The sequence below is a fragment of the Protopterus annectens genome, chromosome 1.part1 (genome assembly GCF_019279795.1).
Source record: "Protopterus annectens isolate FY-2018-M chromosome 1.part1, PAN1.0, whole genome shotgun sequence".
Lineage (NCBI taxonomy): Eukaryota > Metazoa > Chordata > Ceratodontiformes > Protopteridae > Protopterus > Protopterus annectens.
The window spans coordinates 1,135,917-1,160,939 of NC_056726.1; the positions used below are offsets into that span (position 1 = coordinate 1,135,917).

Genomic DNA, 25,023 nt, shown 5'->3' on the forward strand with positions numbered 1-25,023 from the left:
ACATATGTACAATTTTGTAAAACTGAAAATTCAACTGGGAAGCTTCCAAGATGAGTGCATACTGATCAGAAGTTAATTTCAGTTCTCTCAGTGTGAAGAAAACAAACTCAGAAATATAACTATACTCCCTCTTCTCCTTTCTAATACGTTTTTTTAGAAACGCCGACAAGAGTGAACATGCCAACTGCCCTAATGATGATCTTGTTGAAATGATCTATGCTACTTCATTGATATTATCTCTATATGTACTGTGACGACCGTGCCCTGGCCCAGCAATCAAGGAGCCTCAATTCTCACCACTAACACCAGGGAGGTCGTCTCCCAGAAGAGAGGAAAGTATAACTAATACACACAGTAAAGTAAAATTTCCCTTAAGTGCACACAGAGATCACAGTCAGTCTGGGGCTGGTTGCCCCCTTGCTTACCAGGTCCCCAATAAGGCTCCCCACTGGCACAGCTATAGGGTCCAAGTCTCAGCCTAGCTGGGCAAGTTAAAACCTCCAGTACCCTCTCTGTCCAACCAACGCTTCATGTCCCTACCAAGTAGCTGACACACCACACACACACACACACACACACTTTGAGATAAGTATTTATACAACTTCACAGACACTCCTGGGAAAGGCTGACACAGATTCTCCAGCTGTGCCCCTTTACCCAGACCATACAGTAGTAATCCCTGCCACCACCCAGCTAATAATATCAGCTACTAAAAGGCCCTTAAAAGGGTGTCCAAATTATTACTGGGCAATATTATTATCCAATGGTAATGTCACTATTCAGTCTAGGCTTATTGGAAGGGCTTAGACAGTAAACTCTATAACTATATAATGTACTCTAAAGCATAATTTATATCTACATAAACCAGCCACATGTAGAAGGTTTTAAAAATATTTAATAATAAATAATTAAAACACAAAACAAAACTACTGCACTACAGAGATATCAAAGAGTTCAGAGATCACACAGAAACTTAAAATAATACAGTAGGACAGGTCTGATTTAAAAGAAAAATACCTAATTAATCTTTATAAGCTTTAACTATTCCTACAAGAAATCACAGTGCTAAAACTTACATGCCAGCATAAGGCAGAGTGCTGAGTTAGATATCCAAGATAAAAATGCTTTAAGTCTCTTGTGAGAAATAGTATTTAAACATTACTAACAAACATGTCTCTAAGGCCCTCCCAAATCACATCATGTTGACACTTAGGTTTTCACAGGCAAACAAACTGCATTATTTAGCAATCTAACACTTGCTCAGAAACTTACAACAATAAAAGGCATTCCACGTGTATATTCTAACAGGAACCAAAGCAGTAAAGCACCATCCACTTGTAAATTCTGGTAATAAATTTTATCTTAAAACAATGGGCATGAAACCTTCATCCAGACGCACTGGAGCCGAATTCTAACATGAAAAAGTCACAACATGCTTCACTGGGCCGGTAGAGTGCAATGTTGTCACATATTTTGCAGTTCCATATTTCGCAATATTCTTTTACACTCAAGAAAACAAGCCTCTATTTTAAATTTATTTAAAAATGCCAGAATTGTATATCAAATTCTATTTGACTAGGCTGGCAGCCTTCGCCCATCTCTCCCCAATCGTCACATGTACTATCTTGTTTTTCACTGACTGTATAACTTCTGTCCATGATCAAAAATCTTTGTCACTTTGCTGATATTGTTCTGATATGTACTTTTATGTTGTTCTTTATGGTATAAGTATGTATTCTGTGATTGCCTGTACTTACCTTAATTATCTTAATTTTTAAAGCTAGTAATTTATTCTTGGAGCTTTTCTTCCCCGGGCCTCCAATGAAAATGGGCTCTCTAGGCCCAGTGCACCATCCCGATAATCAAATGTCAATAAATAAAGAGCCAGCAATATTGTCACCTTGATTAAAATTCAGTTACTGGTTTGTAAGTAAACTGCCTGGATGCCAGCGAAGAAGAAATTTAGAAAACGTGAAGGAAAATCAACCAGTAAAGGTCAAGAGAAATCATCATCTGGGAAGAATCCTGCAGCTGTTCAAGTTCAAGCTTCAAATATGGCATAAGAGATGGATTCCAGTAATTTAGAGGAAAAAATAAATCAAATGTACTTAGAGGTGATTAAAATACATGTGCCACTGAAGGAGTACATCAACTCAAATACCAAAAGGCTGCAAATAAAATAAATAAATAAATAAAAGAAGCTTTAACTAGCCATCCAGATGAACTGATAAACTGCAAACATCAGAGGATCAAATTAATAAAAGGCTGGATGAGTATGAAACTTATCAATAAGAGCTATTTTAAAAAACTGTAGAGCACATAGGGAAAATCTGAGATTTTCTGCTGTACCAGAGAAACTAGAAAGAAGAGACTGGATTAATTTTATGAAAGCACAAATAAGCAATTGAACTGGTAGCAGGATTTGTTAATTGAAAGGGAACATTGAGTGTATACTCAAAATCCAGCCAGGAGAAAGCAGCTAAGACCTGTATTAACAAAGATGCAATTACAGCAGTAGAAACAGCTGATGCTGACAAACCTGTGGCAGAATAGAAAAGTATTGCACAGTGGAGATGGCAGAGTGTTCGTCAATGTAGACCAAGCACAACGGAAGCACACTTTTCCCAGTAATCAGGGAATGTTGAGAGGCAGGTGTGAGATTCAAGTTGCTATATCCAGCCATTTTAAGAAGCAAAAAAGTTTATCCAACAAAAAGTTAGCCAGCAAACATAACAGGACTCTGCTTCCCATTCTTTTGGCAATAAAACTCATATATAATCTTTGCCAGTAAAACCTTTTCCAATATTCCAAAGGAAAATGCTTGAGAGATGGACAAAAAGCACAGGAGTTGACAAGAAGAATCAGAAGTACCTTGGTCTTGAAACAGAGTCTAGTGTTATGAAATGCAGATGAACACACAGGCAACCAACACTAAAATTAGTACATAAATGGGAGACTACAAAGGATAAAAAAAGTGATGAAAAACAATGGTCTTTGACTTTGTTAAACTTGAGGGTGGACTGTAAAGCAAACACTCCATTTTATGTCATTAATGTTTGGAAGGACACTAAAAAGAGAAAAAATAACTGTAATGAAAACAATTTTTGTTTTTAGTATTCGTATAAAACATTTCATGATATAAACTGCATGTTATATTTAAGTAAAGCAGTTTTGTATAGTGTGTAGTCAGGAGTATTTCAAATGTAGAGGGTGAGTCTTTTCAGTGATTGTTGTGTGTGTTAAAGATATCAAAGTAAGCTAGTACTTTTTTAGTTCTAAGAAATATAGGCTTTAAAGTATTTGTACTCTTACCCTACTTACGCGGTATGCCTGTTCTGTCTTGAACAGCACATACAGACTGTCTCTGCAGTCTCGAGGTCTGGTTGGGACCTGCTCCACTCGCCTCGCTGTGCTCGGATCACTCCGCTCTCCTACCCTACCCCAATTCCCACCCACCCTTACTACACCTACATTTATTTTTAATCCCAAGTCATCTGACCACTCCCCACACCTATCAGCTACCTGATCCTATCTACCCCACCCCCACCCCCAACTGCCAAATAAGTACACACAACAGGAAACAGTCACACCTCTTCATCTGCCCTTATTCTTACACCTGAAGACTACAAATAACCAAACATCACTCCCACATTAAAATGCAAATCACACTATCTTTTGTCTTAACTCTTACTTCCTTTGCTTTCATCGCATCAAACCATACCAATATACCACTTCACAACACTTCCTACCACATAACACATACTACTTCACATTTAAAATCTCACAAACATTCCCCTATCCGTTCCACACTATTTAAAGACAGTGCCATACTACACATATATAAGACCTGCCTACCAGGATCATATACTAGAAAATTACCATGCAAATCCTTCACAGAAATACCACACATAATCAAACAAATCATAATGCTTAGCAAAAGGCTACTCATTTCAGGGGACATACACCCACACCCAGGACCATGCCCCACCATACTTTCTAACAAACAGAAATATGACCTAATTATTAATCTAAATATCAGGAGTATCTCCAATAAACTCCCTGACCTACATGCATTCATAGGTTCATAGGTTGATACTAGGCTATCTGCCCTAGGGCATTTATAAGCCCAGCCAGAGTATGTTTGGCTTTCGCCACCCTTTTAGATTAGTTGACTGTGCCTCTGTATAGTAGGTCACAGAAGGTAGCCCTTTTAAGGTTTGTTTACTGTACCTCTGTCAAGCAGCGACACAGAAGAGATCCCAGGGGTAAACTTATGATCTCCCATCCATTCATCAAGATTTCTCTTGAAGAGGGTCAGTGAGGGGCTCTGCCTGACATGGATTGGGATTTTGTTTCAGAGTGAGGGGAGCCTCTGGGATATGAATCTGCCCCCTCCAGCATGTCCTATTTATTTCTGTGCTGAGGTTCAGGTCCCTGGAGCATGTAGCTCTAAGGGATTTAGATTTCCTGAGGTAAAGCATGTCCATTAAGTATGAGTTGGACATGGCTTTATAAGTCAGACAAAGATCGCTTCTGAGTAGGCGGTACGCAACTGAGTAGAGCTGGAGTTTCTTTAGCCAAACTGCCTAGGGCATCTGTATGAGCCCCTTGATCCTGTTGGTGAAATACGTTTGGGGTCTTTCCAGTTGCTGAAGGTGTCGGGTAAGGTACATCCCAAACGGGGCATTGTACTCAATTATGGGCCTGATAAGTGATAAGTAGAGGGGTACAATGACCTCTCTTGATCTAGATGTGAACCCTTTCATGATAAGGTGGGCTATATAGAAGGTCTTTCTAACCACTTTGGCAACGTGATTGTCAAAGGAGAGATTGCTATCTACTTGGGTCCCCAAGTCCCTAATTACTTCTTCCATACTTAATGGATTACCACCTATGTGATAATTTGTGGGCACTTTGTTTTTTCCAAAGGGGATGACTATGCACTTTTTGGCATTTAGCTTTAGGCCATGGCTCTGGCACCAGTTATCCGTCTCTGTGAGACTCTTTGGGAGGATGCTTGTGTCAGTTGGAGAGTCAATTACAGCACCCAGTTTGCAGTCATCTGCAAACTTAGTCAGCCATAGTCCACCCGTGTTAGCCTGTACCTCGGAGATATATATACCGAACAAGAGAGGTCCCAGGACTGAGCCTTGTGGGACACCACTCGTAACTGGTTTAGAGTCTGACATGGCACCTGCTATTCTGACCATGTGGGTTCTATCCCTGAGCCAGTTTGCAACCCATCTTGTGACATAAGGGTTGATGTTTAAGCTGGTAAGCTTATTTATGATGCCAGAGTGGGGTATTGTGTCAAAGGCCTTTGCGAGGTCCAGGTAGGCTGTGTGGACTACCGTCCCTTTATCTATGGCTTTGGTAACTGTTTCAAAGAAGTCGACCAGGTTCAAGAGGCAAGATCTGCCCTTAACGAAGCCGAATTGGGTAGGATCCAGTGTCTGGAGGTTCCTAATGTCTTTGTTTATGATTTCCATGATGATACGTTCCATAGCTTTGCAGACCAGGCTAGTCAGGCTTATAGGGCGATAGTTTCCGGGGTCTGTTGTGGCACCACCTTTGTGGAGTGGGACCACTGTTGCTGTACGCCATTCCTTGGGAACATATCCTGTAGTAAGGCTGAGACTGAACAGTGAATTTATATGAGGGTTTAGTTCTTCTTGGAGTTTGTGTAAGACACAGCCCGGGACACCGTCTGGTCTCATTGATGCTGTCTTTTTAGCTTTGGAGAGGGCAGCTCTCACCTGTGCATCTGTGATCTCAGGAAGGCTACACTCTGTTGGGATAGACATTTGCTCTTTTGGGGGGGAAGGGGGGAGAAGTTTGCACTGAACCTTTTTGCCAGGATGTTGGCAATGTCTGTGGGTTCAGTGAATTTTTTGTCATTTTGCACTAACTCAGAGCATATCTGGGAGTTGCCTCCCAGGTTTCTGACATAACTAAAGAAGGCCTTGTGATTATCTTTAGTGTCTTGTGCAATTTTTCTTTCAAAGCTGGCCTTAGAAGATTTTATGAGGGATTGTAGTTTCTTGCTAGTACTGATCAGTGACGCCTTCCCTTTTTGGGATTTTGCTCTGTCATGTAGTAGCCTTCTACTTCTGTTGTACAGCTTATTTATGGCCAGGGTCCACCAGACAGGTCTCCTGCCTTTGGAGGAGTGAGTCTTTGTTTTATTTGAGATAGCATACTCCATGCATTCCTGTAGGTGTCCATAGAATGCTTTTGTAAAGGATTCTGCATTTTGGGCCATATCGTCCACTGGCCCGGGGGCTTTGAAGGATTCCACCTCAGAAGTGTGAAGTTTGCTTTTGAGAAGTTCTTCACCGTGGTTTCCTTGGCTAGTGGTGGGGACGGAATATGGATGTCCAGTGAGATTTGCTTATGGTCTGAACTTACCAAAGAGGGGTATACCTCTGGTGTGGAACACAGAGACCCCATGCTGGTGATGACAAGATCCAGTATGTTTTCCCCTCTTGTGGGAGTGGTGACCAGTTGTTCCATAGCATTTGAGTTTATAAATTCTAGGAACTGTTGGGCGAGAGTGTTTGGGCTTGAGTAGTTTTCCCAATCAATGTTTGGGTAGTTGAAGTCACCCAATATAATAGTGTTTGGAGAGACCTTCATATTCTCCAGTGTTCTCAGGAAAGCCGAGTGAGGTTCCTGTGTTTGGGAGGGTGGTTTGTAGCAGGCTACAAACTGAAAGGCAGTTTTGCCCACTGTTAGTTGCACATGGATGGTCTCCAAAGCTTCGTGCAGTGCCACTAGCCTGGAGGTGTGGGTATCTTTGATAAATATGGATACTCCCCCTCCTTTTGTGATTCGGTCCGAGTTTTGGGGCCAGAAAGCATGGTATGAAGTATAGACTGGTAGTGCTGGGGTGCTCTCGGGAGTCTTGAACCAGGTTTCTGTTATTGCACAGAAATCGATATTCTCCATACTGAGGAGAGTCTCGAGTGCGTGCATCTTGAGGTTTAGACTTTTGGCGTTGAGCAGCATTACCCTTAGTTTTTTTTTCTTTGTGTTGTCTATGGGGGTGGGTTTGTCTTTTGAGCCTTGCCTAAAAAAGGCACTATGGGGGAGGCAAGAGCCTTAGCCAGTATTCGAAAACCCAGGGGTGACAGGTGCAAGCCGTCCCTAGCGAAGCAACGTGGCTTGTCGAGCATGTCATCCCAGGCTGACAGACACTGGATCCCCTTTGAATGACACCAATACTTTAGCCAATTGTTAAAATTGATAATTTTGTCTGTATACTGTGGCATCATTCTTAGTGAGGGTAAGATGCTACTCAAGGTCAGGGTCATACCAGCCTGGGCTACATGATCAAAGAGCTCCTGTACGTCTTTTTTCATGTAGTCCAGGGAGGTACATCTCAGGTCATTCACACCAACATGGACAATGATGGAGTCATACTTGTACTTGCTTTGGAGTGACCCGAGTGCTTGTGTTATGTGGCGGATCCTGGCACCTGACAGGCAGCTTACAGTGACCTTCTCCTTATTCAGCCTGCTGAGTGGGACGTCAGTGTGTCTGACAATAGAATCACCTATTACAAGTGTATTAGGTGTGTCGTTTAGCCTTAAGGGCTGTGACTGTGTGGCACACTGACTTTGTGAGCTATGTGCTTATTACGTAGATATTGTTTCGTGGTAGGTGTTGCTTGGATGTCTGCTTTGGAGGTCTCTGCTGCTTAGGCAGATTTTTATTTAGAGCCTCCGAGTATGTTTTTGTGTGTTTATGTGTTTGGTTTGCTGATGCGATAGGTCTACGTAAGACTGGATTTGTGGTGTGTGTGGTTACCTTCTCCTCCTGACAGGCTGTGCCAGTACTGGGTTGAGAGAGCTTAGCCTCCAGTTTGGCTATATAGTTGCATCTCTCACATATATTTGAGCTTGTTGGGAGGAGGAGAGGGTGGTCTGTATACATAAGGCAGTTGTAACACTGCCTCAAGATTCCCAGATTCACCAGCTGGACTGGAGAGTAAACTCGAAAATGACCTTTGGACATGCCTGAATAATACAGGGAACTACTTATTGACTGATCAGAAAGAACCAATAGGGAGCAAGTGCTTTAAAGGAATATAAGAGGATGCAGTGCTTTAGTTTGTGTTTTCCTATGAGATTATTTATACGAGCAAGTGCAGGGCTTTAGAATGAGAATAGAGTGCTTAATTTGAGATTTAGAGCAGTTCTAAGGGGAAAAAGTGAAGAGAAGAGTTTGTGGAGCCGGAAATAGTTTAAGTTTGTTTAAGCGACGCTGCTCTGTGCGCAAGACCGCGCTAAAAGAGGGTTGCAGGGTTTTAAGAGATAGAGATCAAGGAGTTTAGAATTGACCCAAAATGGCCAATAAAACTACAGCTTCTAGGCAGTAACCCCTCCTACAAGGACAGGCAGGCTGTTCAGTGTTAACCACTGCCCCTGGTGAACACAGAGACTTCCCGTCCAAGCAAGCACTGGCCTCCAAGAAACAGCAAATCTGTAACTGACCTTTCTTAAATTTCAGAAAGTGGGGAAAAAAGCAAGCTTTTTTTTTTTCTTTTTTGTTTAAGGTTAAAGGTAGCAGAGATACACAAGTAGCAAAATAATCACAACAGTGCAATAAATGACCCCACACTTGAGTGCTAGGCCAAAGTCAGGTAAAATGCAGTTTTAAGAGAAAAAAACGATTTTAAATTAAGTGCAACACAGGAAATGCAGGCTCTAGATGAGTTCTAAATACTGTTTCTAATACAGATATAAACTTTAGCAAGCTGGAAAACGCCGAAAAGTAGGCGGCAAAGCAGTAATTCTTAACAAAAAAGCAAAAGAAAATACTTAAAATCTCAAAAGTGGCTCCTTTCTCCTCTCAGTGTTTTCTCCCCTTGGTAGGTGCTTCAGCAACAACTTAACAAGCCTAGAAAGACGCCAAAACCACGAGGCAGCAGGGTTTTAAGAGACAGAGATCAAGGAGTTTAGAATTGACCCAAAATGGCCAATAAAACTACAGCTTCTAGGCAGTAATCACTCCTACAGGGACAGGCAGGCTGTTCAGTGTTAACCACTGCCACTGGTGAACACAGAGACTTCCCTTTAGTCCAAGTAAGCACTGGCCTCCAAGAAATTTACAAACAGTTCAGAACAGCAAATCTGTAACTGAACTTTCTTAAATTTCAGAAAGTGGGAAAAAAAGCAATATTTTTTTTTTTTCTTTTTTGTTTTAGTTTAAAGGTAGCAGAGATACACAAGTAGCAAAATAATCACAACAGTGCAATAAATGACCCCACACTTGAGTGCTAGGCCAAAGTCAGGTAAACTGCAGTTTTAAGAGAAAAAAATGATTTTAAATTAAGTTCAACACAGGAAATGCAGTAAACATGCTCTAGATGTGTTCTAAATACTGTTTCTAATACAGATATAAACTTTAGCAAGCTGGAAAACGCCGAAAAGTAGGCGGCAAAGCAGTAATTCTTAACAAAAAAGCAGAATACTCCCCAGACTTACTGGCCATAACTGAAACCTGGCTGAAACCCAGCATCCAGAATGAAGAAATGCTCCCTCCAGGATATAACATCCTAAGATTAGACAGAACAGGCAGGAAGGGAGGTGGAGTTGCAATTATTTTTAAAAATACACTCAACCTCCAACCTTCTACAAACCTCTCTACCAAAACTTCTAATACCGAACCCTTAGGCTCAGTACTGGCTATAAACAATACAAAAAAAATAACATTCTCTGCAGCTACAACCCTCCAGGAAATAACTCCTGCAAAATTGAGGAAACCCTTCAGTTGGCTAGAGACAATCTTCCACAAGAAACTATCCTACTAGGTGATCTAAATACTGACTGGTTAGCCTGTAACTTTAAGAAACCAGACCACATTAATCTATTCGGATTTGCTCAACTTATCAATGAACCCACTAAAGTAGATAAAAAATCCCACAATCTATTTTTGACTGGACACTAGTGAATTACCCCAAACAAAACTACAAAGCAGGTTGTCTACCAGATGGCCTTAGTGATCACCACCCTACCTTTCTCCTAAGGAAACGTATCAACATGCCCAAACCTATAGTATATAGAAAAATTTGAGATGACCACAAACTAAACCCGCATGAATTAAACACTATACTAAAACAATGTCACTGGGAACCACTACAGACTCTAGGATTAGACCAGGCAGTTGATTACTTTAACAGTACATTTACCAGTGTTTTCAATGCAGTCACTCCCATCAGAAAAATTAGGGCTAAAGCAAGCTATGTACCATGGCTAACTAGGGACACTAGAGCCTTACTAAAGTCTAGAAACAAAGCCTGGAAACAATTGAAAAAGGACAACTCTATCTAAACTAAGCAAATCTAACAACAACTTAGGAATCAGGCCAAAAAGCAAACAAATCCCAGTAAGCACAATTACCTCCTAGGTATCCAAAATAAACACTCAAAAGACCCCCAAAAATGTTGGCAAGCCATCAACTCCCTTTTAAAACCTGTCAAAACGACTACTCCCACTTCCACCTCCTCTAATAGTAGTAGTGACATTGCTTCCCAATTCAATCGTCACTTTATAGACTATCCAGTCACTATCAGGACAATTATCCATAAACAACCCCTCAACCACCTCTACCAAAAGTCCAAATAACATGTCCTCTTTTACTCTCTCACCGGTTCCCAACTCCACAATTAAAAAATTCCTCCTAAAACGTAAACCTACCAGCTTCGCAGCCGATAACATACCTGCCAACATCTTAAAAACAGCAGTGGAATCCTTATCTTATCCTGTTTCACACAGCTAAAACCTGGAACAATCTTCCCACCTATATTACATCTGGCTCAAATATACCTTGCAGTTCAAAAACTCACTCAATCTTACTAAGAACTGGAAATGTCCATGTATTACATAAATATCTCTGCTTTTTCCTACTTTCCTTAGGTTCCTTCCTAATCTTGCCTACTGTAGATAAACCATAGTTAGTAAGCATGAAAAGTCAAACTCTAGATTTCTTTGACAATGCATATGTTTGAAAATTTTTTTTTTATTTTGTATGTCATTATGCTATGTTTCTTGTATGTCTGTTAAACTTTATTACAGTATATATTAGTTAATTTGTGGAGCTTTTCTCCCCGGGCCGCTGTAAATGGACCTTGTCCAGTCGGACTATCCCGGTTAACAAATGTAAAATAAAATAAAATAAATAAAATAAAGTATAACGAGAAAAAGGCTAGACAAAAGCAAGGTTAATGTTAATATAGGATGATACTGGGGTGGGGTGTGAAAGTACTCGGATTATACATAGTACATGAAGAATTAAGACATTTTTTCACATGTTTACAAGGACGAATGTCTTGATTAATACTCTTGACTTAAGCTATAAACAGGTGTTTTTGTAAGCAAAAAGGCTACAAAAATAAAGAAAACACTATGAAAGTTTTTTTAATATCTGCAAAGATATTAGCTTGTTTTTTCCATTAGCAAATGTTCAGTGGGAGTCAAGAAGTTTGCAAATGAAGGCAGCTATATATTCTGTTCCAAGTGAAATTTACAAAGATTCATTTATGACTACTTTACATGGAGACCAAATATCTGCAGGTACAAGCAATTATTCTTGAGAGTTCTGAGCATTCTTTGCATGGGAAAATGCAAAATTTAAAGGTACAATGGTATGCAGTTCACTGAAAACTATAGTTTGAAATTATGGGAAGTGAATATGAGACAACAGCCTCCAAGCAGCCTTGATACTTTTAATGCATTTAATAGAACAGTGTATAGTTTAATTTTATTTTAAAGAAGCCAATGCATTCTTTTTCATAGGACTAAAAGTTTAAGATTTCTGAAAGCATACACACTGTTTTTTCACATCTTGGGGGAACACAGACAAGAAAAGAACAGAGAGCAATCAGAGTATATAGGAATGCAGGCTGTAGCATGCACGTTACCATGGGTAACCTTAATTTTAGGTTAGGTAATGGTTGTGGGTGCAGCTGTACATATGGGGCAACTGTTCCTATATCTGGAAGGTTAAAACTTCATTTCTGAGCATATATATTGTTTTGTGTGCTTGTTCTAAGTTAATAGGGTATTGAGATGGTCTAAAATGTATTCTTTTCAGTTTGAGGGTATTCATTACAACAGGAAGTCTTGAAAAATGTGACAAAGGTTCAAATGGAGGTGGAAACAAAGCAAATGTATAAAAGATAAGCCTGCCCGACAGTGTATGCATGCAACACAAAACCCATCAAAACAAGTGGGAACAATAGTTTTTATCATAATGGCAACATTAACCATATTGTCTTGGAACTTAAACGGCCTTGCAGGTACAGACAAATGGAAAGAGTATTAATTTACCATTGAGAAATGCAGACTACAAATGCCAGTGCTGCATAGCAGACTTTCAAAAAGAAATAAGTGGGTGAATTTCACAAAGAAAAGATTTCAGGATTGATATTCAGCAGAAAATCATGCACAAAGGAAAATGAATGTAACTATACTAATTGCTAGAGGGGCTCCAATAATGATAAAAGAGGAAAAAAACAATGATAGATACGTGGTAGTAAGCGACTACTGGAATGGGAAGAGGATAATGCTGGCATGCATTTATATCCCACCAAAAAAAAGTTATGTACTCACTATTATGTTCCATCTGTGCTATTTTTTTTCTTCCTCAATGGTTGGGTTCAGATTAGATCCTCAGATCCGACTTGGCCACTTCTTACAGACTGTAGAATACTTGAACGCTCGAGCTCCTCCCTTTACACATGATGTCCTACCAATGTAACATACCTCAGGAACAGAGGTTCTTACAAAATCTCTTCAATCTCTCCAGAAGCAGGAGGAGGAGGGGGTAGGAGGGTGGTGAGTTGAGGAAGAATGAAAATGTAACATACATGGTGAGCATATAACTTTTTTTAATTTGATGTTGTCATTTTCATTCACTCCTCCACAGTTGGGATGGAGTACCCAGCTACCTAAATCCCAGGAGGACTCTAAAAGGATATTCCAGAGCTTTGCTGGGCTGCTTCTCTTCTCCTAGAGACCACATCCAGTTTGCAATGGGCAATAAAGGTATAAAAATTAGCCCAAGTTGCACAAATATCACCTAAGGAAGTTCTAGACAAACTCTGATGAAATCGCCACAGACCTCGTGGAAAGGGCTCTTGGAGGTTTAAAGACCTCGTGGAATGGGCTCTTGGAAGTTTAGGCAAACTTACTTTCTCATTAACAAAGGTAATGCAATGTTAACCATTTGGCCAAGGTCAGTTTAGACACAGGTTTGCCTAGTTTTGAATCAGAAAAAGGAAACAAAAAATTCCTAAGATTTTCTTAAGTCTTCCGTTCTGTGAACATCCAAAAGATGTACCATATATTCTTCTTTGTTTGAAAAGTATATTGGAATACGGATGAGGTGATTAATAGTAAATTCCAATACTACCTTTGGCAAAAAGGAAAGATTGGTCTGTTAGGAAACCCCATCCTTGTGAAAAATTGGGTAAGGAGGTTTAGAAGACGATGCCTGAAATTCAGACAATCCTCTGGCAGAAATAACAGCAAGAAAATAGTTTTCCAGGTCAAAAACTTCAGATCAGACTTAGCCGATGGTTCAAAGGGAGGTAAAGTCAAGGCCTTAAGAACAATATTTAAATCCCAAGAAGGGGGTAGGAACTTTTAATGGAGGTCTAAGTAGGCTCCCCTGAGAAAGGCATTAAAGGAGATCTAAGTAAGTAGGCTCCCCTGAGTAAGGCTTTACAAAGCTTTGAGGAAGCTAAGGTAGAATTATTTACTCCAACATGAAAGTTGGAAATGGTTATTAATTGTAGTCAGACAGCTGAGAAGTTAACACCCTCACTGAAAATTGTGTCTAAAAAATTCAAGACCCTTGAAATCAGATCTAAATATGGGATCTAAATTCTCGCCATGGGCCCAAAAACAAATCTTTTCCATTTACTTTTGTAAATATTTCTAGTAGGAGCTTTAAGGGAAGATGAAAAACATGACAAATTGTTGAGGACAGCCTGGACTGTTTAACAATCAAGGGAACTGGAGAACCATGCTGTCAACTTGAGGACTGATATGTCCAGATGAGTCAAGCCTGTCGTGTGGGACAAGAGGTCTGGAGCTGGATCCAGAAACCAGGGCAGATGTAGAAGATGAGGCCAAAGGAAGGGAAACCAGATCTGATGAGGCCGGGATAACTATGCTCTTCAAATCAAGATGCTTTCTGGAGAAATTTGGGGATGAGGGATAAGCATAAAGGAGACTGCAGGGCCAAGCATAAAGTACAGTATCCCTTGGGATCAGGGCAAAAAAAAACTTGCTGCACTTGTTGAGGGGAGATGTAAAAAAGGTTGCAGTATGGTTGGCCCCATCAATTGAAAAATCATCTCCACCACGTTGACATTGAGAGACCACTTGTGAGGCATCAGAATGGACCTGCTTAACTTATCTGCAATTAAGTTGGACTTTCCTGTGATGTGCATTGCTGTCAGAAATAAACTGGAAGATACAGCCCATTGCCATACTCTCATAGCTTCTCAACAAAGAGGGTTGATATACCAGACCATTAAAGTACAATTTTGTACCTACCATTAATGTAGATGTCCGAGTGCTAATACAGCTGCAGTCATAACAGATGGGTTATCCTGCCGTCAGGCGGGTCCTCGGTCGGCCAAATTCCAAAGTCTAGGTCCGGCGTCGGTTGTCGTCGCTTCTTCCATGACGTCAGTGCGGCAGGGGTATAAAGGAACCAGCCGACGCCATCTTCTTCAGTTTTTCTTGCCCCAGATGTCAGGTGCCCCCAGAAGGAAGGAAAAACATAAACTTATGTAATAATGCAGTGTAAAATAATCAAAAAACAGTAGTTTGCAAGCAAATACACCATAAAAGAATACTCCAATCAGGTTGTATGAGGAGGTGTTTGTCATAAGGCCTGTCCCAAGAGGGGACGGAGGGAGGGAAACCTGGACTGCAGCTGTATTAGCACTCGAACATCTACATTTATGGTAGGTACAAAACTGTACTATGTTCATCGTGCATACAGCTGCAGTCATAACAGATGGGTAGAATCCCAAAGCTAAAATGGTGTGGCAGGCACTAAGTGGAACTAGCAGGAGCAAGGATGCCCTGCAAGACTGCTGTGGCAAAGCCCGCTCTAGATTTAGAGTAAAGTGGAAGGTGATAGTGCTTGGAGAAAGTGTGCACAGAACTCCAAGTGGCTGCTTCCAAAATGTCCTTGGTAGGAACCCCCCTGAGGAAAGCTGCAGAGGTAGCTGTGGCCCTTGTGGAGTGAGATCTGATGCTTGCAGGCACAGTTTTTCCATGAAATGAGTAACAAAAGCGTATGCAGTGGGCTATCCATTTTGAGATTGTCTGTTTGGAGATAGCCTTTCCTTGAGCACCTGTAGCATAGGACACAAATAGTTGCTCAGATTTTCTGAATGGCTTTGTCCTGTCCAAATAATAACGAAGTTGTCTGTGAATGTCCAAGGAATGTAGTAGTCTTTCTCCTTTGTCTTGTGGGTTAGGATAAAAGGTAGGTAAGTGGATAGTCTGATTCAAGGCTACACTGGATACTACCTTTGGCATAAAGGAAGGGTTGGTTCGTAAGGAAACTCTGTCCTGATGGAAAATGATGAAAGGTTGCACAGCCATGAGGACCTGTAGTTCCGAAACCCTGCGTGCTGAGGTGATAGCCAGAAGGAAGGCTGTTTTCCATGACAAATATTGCAGTTCTGTTGAAGCAGCTGGCTCAAATGGAAGCAGGGTCAGTTTTTCCAAAATGAAGTTGAGGTCCCAAGCAGGTACTGGTGGTTTCCTTGGGGGTTTTATATTCTTAGCCCCTCGGAGGAACTGTCTTAAGAGAGGATGAGAGAATAAAGGAGGATCTGTGTTGTATTGTGCAGAAATGGCTGAAGCATGGACCTTGATGGAGGAGAAGGAAAGTCCACTGTTTAACATCTCAGCTAGGTACTGTAATATTTGAGGTAAATTTAGTACCCAAGGATTCTGACCCTTTTTCTGATTCCAGGCACAAAACCGTTTCCATTTGGCGGAGTAGGCTTTTCTAGTAGAAGGTCTTCTGGCCTCCCAAGATGACATCCTGCACCTCCTTGGAGAGGAGGGTCTGTTGGGAAATCAAGGAATCCTCCATGCGGCTAGATTGAGGGTTTTCAGCTGACTGTGAAGAGTTTTGAAGTTGTGCTGGGACAACAGAAGAGGCACTAGAGGCAGGCTCCATGGTGGGGAATGCGTCAGGCTCTTCAGGAGTGGATACCAGTGTTGTCTTGGCCAGTCTGGAGCAATGAGAATCATGTTTGGCCTCTCTGCTCTGGCTTTTAATAGAACTTTGGGCAGCAGAGGGAGAGGTGGAAAGGCATAGACTGTCAATGTTGTCCAATTGAAAGAAAGTGCGTCCACTTTCCAGGCCTGTGGATGATAGGTCCTTGAGCAAAATTTTTTCAGTTGGTAATTTCTGTGGGTAGCAAAGAGATCTATGTCTGGCTGTCCCCATGCCTGAATTATCTTTGCGAAGACTTGAGGATGCAACTTCCATTTGTGTGGATCTGTCATATTTCTGCTTAGGTTGTCTGCCAGTGTGTTTTCCTTCCCTGGCAGGAATTGTGCTTGAAGTTGGATTTGCAATTCCAGACCCGTGTTCCAAAGGGACATGGCTAGTCTGCACAGGGGATATGAATGAGTTCCTCCCTGTTTGTTTATGTACCACATTACTGTGGTGTTGTCTGTCCTTACCAATAGCTGGCCTGGATGCAGTAGGTCTTTGAAGGCCATAATAGCATTTTGTACTGCTAGCATTTCCTTTTGATCTCATGATTATTATAGTATGTGTATGCAACATCTAGATAACAACAATGTATATTGTAAAACTAACATTAATCAGCTATGTCAAGCAGAAAAAGATTTTGAAAAATTATTACAGAAAGGTGTGAGATTACACTATCTAAGTCAAATGGATATAAATAGAAAAATAAATGTAAAGAACAGAAAAATTGCAAAATTCTTTTGCCTACCTAAAATTCATAAAGATCTGAACCGACCACCTGGTCGGCCTATTGTGTCAGCTTTTGGATATTTTACTTATAATCTTTGCACCATGTTACATGAAATATTGATAAAGAAAGTTCTGTTGTTACCTTCTTATATACAAGATTCATATGATTTTCTAAGGAAAATAAAAGATATATATTGGGGTGAAAATATGTACTTTATTACGGTGGATGTAGAGAGTCTCTACACCAATATTTCCCATATTTTGGGCTTGGAAGCTATAAAATTCTTTTTGAATGATAGTCCTAAAACATATTATGTCCTGGAACTGGTAGAATTCTGCTTGAAAAATAATTTTTTGAATTTAATGGCACTGTTTATAGACAAGTTACAGGTACTGCTATGGGGCAGCGTTTGCACCAGCCTATGCTAACCTGTTTATGGGGCTATTTGAAAATGAACACCTGTATAGGTTGCCTTTCTTTCAAAATAATGTTCTAAGGTATTTTAGATTTATTGATGACCTAATTTTCATTTGTCATGGGGATTGGGATACATCAGATAACTTCATTGATGAATTAAATAATAACAGATTTGGTATAAAATTTAGTGACATACAAAAGGAAACCAGGTTAATTTCTTGGATATTTCGCTTAGGGGCAATAATGGCTTTCCCATATATACTAGTATTCATAGAAAATTTGATGAAATAAGCTGGAAAATGTGGGAGATAGTTGCCATCCCCCCATACGTTGTCAGCCATCCCTATGGGGAATTTTGAGAATAAAAGACTCAATTCTGATATTGATATGGCCTTTAGGGAGGCCTATAAAGTGGCCGAGATATTCAAAACTAGAGGGTATAACCCAGATGATGTAGAAAATAGCTTGCATAGAGCCTTTAAACAGAGTAAGGGCACTATTAGACAAAATAACTATGAAAGTAGCAATACATATGGGACTGAACAGGAGAGAATGTTTTTTGTTACAAAGTACACTAACTTCTCTATGATTGGTAATAAAATCATTATGGAATATTGGAATTTTATTAAAAAGATATAACATCACTGAAAAATATAAAATTAATGACATCATATAGAAAGGGGAAAAATATACAGGACTTTCTGATACACAGCATTTATAAAAAGCCTTGTACTAATGAATTAAATGTTGTGAAGAATTTGGGAACATTCCCTTGTGGAAAATGTGCTATATGTAAACATGTTGTAAATGAAGTGAATAAAATAAATGGCAAAATTTTTGATACAAAAGGCAAATATACATGTATGAGCAAAGGTGTTGTGTATGTCATATTCTGTGATTGTAACAAATACTATATTGGAGAAACAAAAGAATGCTAGCAGATAGGATAAAAGAACATATTAGAGATGTTAAAAATAATAAAATTACTAGTCCTATTGCTGAGCATTTTAACTCAGTACACCATGGAAATATTGAGAATATAAAAGTGTCTGTTCTGGAACATGTTCCATTATATTATAATGATGTTGATAGGCAAAAAAAATATGTTAAGACAAAAGGAATGCATTTTGATTATGAAATTTGGGACTTTGCATCCACATGGAATGAACAGAGAATGTAACTGGCAATGTCTTGTTTAAGACTGTGACTTTAAATATATTTAAGCTATGTGATTTGATAGTTTAATTATGTAATTGATTGATTATTTGTTTTTTGTATATATTGCAAGTGTTTTATGAGTTTTACTGTTTTACTCTGTAAAGGCTGTTGGCCGAGGCGCTAGAGAAGGAACTGTTCAACGAAATAAATTTTATTGGAAGGTAGAGCTGGGACTCACTGATAGTCTTTGTTGTTTATATATAGGACACAAATAGTTGCTCAGATTTTCTGAATGGCTTTGTCCTGTCCAAATAATAACGAAGTTGTCTGTGAATGTCCAAGGAATGTAGTAGTCTTTCTCCTTTGTCTTGTGGGTTAGGATAAAAGGTAGGTAAGTGGATAGTCTGATTCAAGGCTACACTGGATACTACCTTTGGCATAAAGGAAGGGTTGGTTCGTAAGGAAACTCTGTCCTGATGGAAAATGATGAAAGGTTGCACAGCCATGAGGACCTGTAGTTCCGAAACCCTGCGTGCTGAGGTGATAGCCAGAAGGAAGGCTGTTTTCCATGACAAATATTGCAGTTCTGTTGAAGCAGCTGGCTCAAATGGAAGCAGGGTCAGTTTTTCCAAAATGAAGTTGAGGTCCCAAGCAGGTACTGGTGGTTTCCTTGGGGGTTTTATATTCTTAGCCCCTCAGAGGAACTGTCTTAAGAGAGGATGAGAGAATAAAGGAGGATCTGTGTTGTATTGTGCAGAAATGGCTGAAGCATGGACCTTGATGGAGGAGAAGGAAAGTCCACTGTTTAACATCTCAGCTAGGTACTGTAATATTTGAGGTAAATTTAGTACCCAAGGATTCTGACCCTTTTTCTGATTCCAGGCACAAAACCGTTTCCATTTGGCGGAGTAGGCTTTTCTAGTAGAAGGTCTTCTGGCCTCCCAAGATGACATCCTGCACCTCCTTGGAGAGGAGGGTCTGTTGGGAAATCAAGGAATCCTCCATGCGGCTAGATTGAGGGTTTTCAGCTGACTGTGAAGAGTTTTGAAGTTGTGCTGGGACAACAGAAGAGGCACTAGAGGCAGGCTCCATGGTGGGGAATGCGTCAGGCTCTTCAGGAGTGGATACCAGTGTTGTCTTGGCCAGTCTGGAGCAATGAGAATCATGTTTGGCCTCTCTGCTCTGGCTTTTAATAGAACTTTGGGCAGCAGAGGGAGAGGTGGAAAGGCATAGACTGTCAATGTTGTCCAATTGAAAGAAAGTGCGTCCACTTTCCAGGCCTGTGGATGATAGGTCCTTGAGCAAAGTTTTTCAGTTGGTAATTTCTGTGGGTAGCAAAGAGATCTATGTCTGGCTGTCCCCATGCCTGAATTATCTTTGCGAAGACTTGAGGATGCAACTTCCATTTGTGTGGATCTGTCATATTTCTGCTTAGGTTGTCTGCCAGTGTGTTTTCCTTCCCTGGCAGGAATTGTGCTTGAAGTTGGATTTGCAATTCCAGACCCGTGTTCCAAAGGGACATGGCTAGTCTGCACAGGGGATATGAATGAGTTCCTCCCTGTTTGTTTATGTACCACATTACTGTGGTGTTGTCTGTCCTTACCAATAGCTGGCCTGGATGCAGTAGGTCTTTGAAGGCCATAATAGCATTTTGTACTGCTAGCATTTCCTTTTGATTGATGTGTAGGTGCTTCTCTTTTTGGGACCATTTGCCCTGAATGCACTGATCTTTCATGTGCGCCCCCCAGGCGTAGTCCGAGGCGTCTGTTGTGATGATTTGATTTTCTTGAGGCATGCAGAAGGGGAGACCTATGTTTCTTTGGCATGCTTGAGCCCACCACAGAAATTCCTTTTGAAGACATGGAATGAGTGGTATAATTGTTTCCAAACTGTGGCTGTGTTGAGACCATAAGTTTTTTAGGTACCATTGAAGTTTCCTCATATGCAGCTTTGCACATGGGATCAGCAGGATGCAAGATGCCATGAATCCCAGAGCCTGCAGGATTTTCCTTGCAGTCAGCCTGGTGAAGGTTGCCATTTTGCTGAAGTATTGAGATAGTTGCCCTTGCTTCTCTGGCGTGAAGTAGGCCATCTGGGTGTTTGTATTCAAGCTGGCACCCAGGAAAATTATTGTCTGAGAGGGTATTAGTTTTGATTTCTTTTTGTTGACTGTGTATCCCAGAAAGTTCAACAATTTTATTACAAACGTCAGGTGTTTCAGAAGTATGTGTTTGCTGTCCGCTTGGATCAGGCAGTCGTCCAGATATGGGTATATTTGTATCCCTTGAAGTCTGCAGAAGGCAATTACTGATGCTAGGCATTTCGTAAACACTCTGGGCGCAGTAGATAAGCCAAAGGGCAATGAGAGAATTGATAATGGGTTGAACCTGCAAGAAATCTGAGGTATCTTCTGCAATCTTGTCTGATAGGGACATGCAGGTATGCCTCCTTGAGGTCCAATGTTACCAGCCAAGACTCCTTGCCCAGCATGGGAAGAAGCTGCTGTAATGTGAGCATCTTGAATTTTGGTACGAGTAAATATGTGTTTAGGATGGATAGGTCCAAAATAGGTCTCCAATCTTTGTCCTTCCTTGGTACCAGGAATAGTCTGGAATAAAAACCTATACCCTGTTCTTTTGCAGGTACCTCTTGAATAGCTTTCATGTCCATGAGAGCTGAAATTTGTTTTTGTGCCTCTGCCCTTTGATTTTGTGGCAGGTTTGGCATGCCTCTCATTTTTGGAAGGGTGTGAAAGTGGAATCTGTAGCCTCTGTCTATAATGTCCAGGATCCATTTGTCTTTTGTGACAATATGCCAATTTTTTGAAAATAATGCCAGTTTTCCACCTAAAGATGCTGCCACTAAAGCTTTGCTTGGCATGCAAAGGGGAAAGTCATTGTGTCTGCTTTCTGAATGACTGTGATCTATCTTCTCCACCTCTTGGTGTAGGTGCTTGCCATCGTTTGGCTCTGAATAATCCTTGAGATTGCCCTCTACCCCTCGGGCGCCTGTATCTGCCTCTTTGAGGTCTGTCCGTGGCTGGAAAGGACCAATTTTTTGAAGGCCAGTTTCTGCTGAAACGTGGAGGTTGTACCTGTAGGAAATCTTTCACTGTTTGTATTGATCTTGCCTTTTCCTCCATTTTCTTTAGTACCTCCTCAGCTTTAACACCAAACAATACATCTTTTTGAAGAGGTGCATCTAGTAATTTAGCTTTGACATGATCTGGTAAGGTTTGCTCTTTGAGCCAAGCATGTCTACGTATGACAGACCCTCTAACAGCAGCTCTACATGAGGCCTCTAAAGCATCAAAACCACACTGCAAGGTATGTTTACCCACTTGCTCTGCACTATGCAACAAATCCTGCAACTCCTTTAAATCTGGTTGCTCAGGTTGCGTCATTTTGCTTTTCAACTGAGATAACAAAAACTGTTGATACTTTAACATATGGAACTGACAGTTTAATGCCCTCATGGTTAAAGTGGCCGAGGTGTACACCTTTTTCCCCCACCTTTCTAAAGCTCTGGAATCTCTCTCTGAAGGTAATGGGTTTTTGGGAGTAGGGGCCTTAATTCCCTTGGGACCTTGTGAAATAGTTTCTGGGTCAGCAGCATGGCTTTTGTATAGGAATTGGTGTGAATCAGGAACCCAGTAATACCGGTCAGGTTTAACAGGAGCTGGAGGTAAAGAATCTGGGTTGAGGCTGGCTTCTGTGTACACATCATCTAATATATCCAAGACAGGGGGATAGCCAGAGGCCTGTGCTGGGGAAGCAAGAGAAAATCCCTGAGCCTTTTCTTGGAATCTGAGTAATCTTGGCCTTCCCAATGGAAGTGTTCCCTTAAGGTATGTAAGGTTTCCCCAAAAGAACAGTCCTCAGGGGGAGAGACCGAGGGAATGGACTCCTCAGCATCAGAGTCTTCAAAAGGGGAATATGAATATTCCTGGTCCTCAGAATGTTCTGAGGTAATAGAGGCTTGATCTGAGGAAGGGTAGTCTTCCTCCAATCTGGGCCTTTTGTCCGAGGGGGGTTGGGAACCCCTGATAAGAGTAATCAAATCCTCAGCACTTTTGAGCATCTGTTTTTTATGCATGGGGCCTTGAGAGGGGCTCTGTGGACCTTGTCTTTTAGTTTTCATGGCTGCTTTAGATTTTGTGAAAGCCTTAATGGAAAAGGAGGAAAGCCTGAAGACACCTTGAGAAGAGGCAGGCCTGTCTAAACTCTGAGTTTCCCCGCCAAGAGTGGCGTCGGTATCTGTAGTTGGAATGGGGGTCGAGGAGCCTGCGACCTCGGGCACAGAAGACACCGCTAAAGAAGCGTCATCGGTACTCAGGGGCTGCGTAGGCGCCTCGCTGAGAACTGGAGCACGGGTAGTCGGCTTTAGCGTGGTGTCGGTAGAAGTCGCAGACCTTGTATGTCGGTCCTTATCTTTGCGTCTTTTATTCAAAACTGGAGTCGGAGTATCCGACGACATAATGTAATTAAATTTTTTACCAAAATAGTGTTGGGCGAACTCCGCCCGATGCTTAATAGTGTGTTTGTTGAAACTAGCACAAAAACGGCAGGCCGAGACGTCGTGGTCTGGGCCTAAGCAAGGAATACAGAAAGAATGGAAATCCTTATGCGGTATTTGCTTCCCACATGAAATGCAATTATTAACTTTGTCTGACATCGGTCTGAGGCAAGAAAAGTTTCCCCAACGGGGTACTTAGCTTTCAAGAAGACTTCGGCTGAAATATTTTCGTAAATCTCAGGAGCTGGCCGACCGACACTTGCAAACTGCTTCTGCTTCGGGCACCGCGCGGCAAGAAAGACAGAAGAAGATGGCGTTGGCTGGTTCTTTTATACCCCTGCCGCACTGACGTCAGGGAAGAAGCGACGACAACCGACGCTGGACCTAGACTTTGGAATTCGGCCGACAGAGGACCCACCTGACGGCAGGGTAACCCATCTGTTATGACTGCAGCTGTATGCACGATGAACATCATACTGTCTGATTCACAATAGTCCCAGTTGAGAAAGCATCTTGGAAGGCCACCAGTGCTAGGTGGACAGCTCTCATCTCCAGAGCAATGATATGTGTTTTGACCTCTTTGAGGGACCACATGCCTTGGACTGCCTTTCCCCAAAAAGTGCACCCCCCACCCAAGCTGGGAGGCATCCATGGTCACTGTGGCCTTGGGTTCAGGGAGAACAAAGGAATGGCCTTTGTGTATATGATTGGAGTGGGTCCACCAGAGAAAGTCATTTTTGCAAACTTGAATTTTGACTGGCCTGGATAACAGCTGTTGTAGAATAGACACTTGATTTGTGAGAGCCCACTGAATGATTCTCATATGGAACCTGGCCCGCAGTACAAGAGTGATTGCCTCTGCCATGGATCCCAAGGCTTGAAGTATCAGATAAGCTGGAAGGGAAGAATTCTGAACAATCTTTTTGACCTGGAATTGAATAATATGTAACCGAGAAAGAGGAACAGAAGTTGTTTGAGTCGCTGTATTAAAATGAGCAGCAATAAATTCCAAAGTCTGAGCTGGAGTGAGCTGAGATTTGTTGAAAATGACAGATATTCCTTGATGGGAGCACAGCTGGCGTAAATAGTCCCTTGCTTGAATCAGTGGATGCCTGATTGCAGCAGTTAGGAACCAGTCATCCAGATACGGAAACACTTGGAATCTCAGCAATCTCAGGTGAGCTGCTATGACTGCCATGCACTTGAACACCCTAGGGGCTGTGATGAGACCAAAGGGCAGTGTTCTGAACTGGTAAAGACTGACTGCCAGCTGGAAGCATAGATGTCTTCTGGATCGCCTGTTCATTTTGATATGATAGTATGCATCTTGAAGACCTGTTGAGCATATCCAGTCATCCTTGTGCAGGAATGGAAGAATGGACTGAACCATGACCATCTAGAACTTTGTGTACTGAACTGATTGGTTTAGTTTACTGAGATCCAAAATTGGTCAAGTCCCCTATCTTTTTTTACACTAAAATGAATCCTGAATAAGTTCTGGACTCTCTCTTTCTGGTCTTGGGAGACCTCTTGGATGACTCTTTTCAAGCAGCTTTTTTATCTCTAGAGAAACTGCTTCCCTCTGACTGGGTGGAACATTGGGGATTTTCTTCAGACGCGATGGTGGGAGTTGGGAAAATGGTATGATATAACCTCTGGATATTATCCTCCATATCCATGAATCTTTTACGATATCTAGCTAGGCTCTTTGGTGCAGGGACAGATGACCCCCTGAATACCTCTAGAGACAGACAGTCAGGCCTCCATTCAGAAGCATTGATAGGATCTGTCTGAGAAGGAATCTCTAGATCCCCGATTATACGAACCACCTCTGCTGTGTGGGCAGTGTCATACATTTGCATTCCCCTCTCTGCCGCTGGGGAAATCTGTACATGGGTATCTTGAAAGGCACCCTGGGATTTCTTGAACCATATCTTTTGACC

The 25,023-nt window shown here is 41.4% G+C and overlaps 1 protein-coding gene across 3 annotated transcripts in view; it reads right to left on the reverse strand.

Annotated features, from left to right (window-relative positions):
• KIDINS220 (kinase D interacting substrate 220) overlaps window positions 1-25,023 on the reverse strand; it is a 2,951,961-nt gene that overhangs the window by 721,694 nt on the left and 2,205,244 nt on the right. The window lies entirely within an intron of this gene.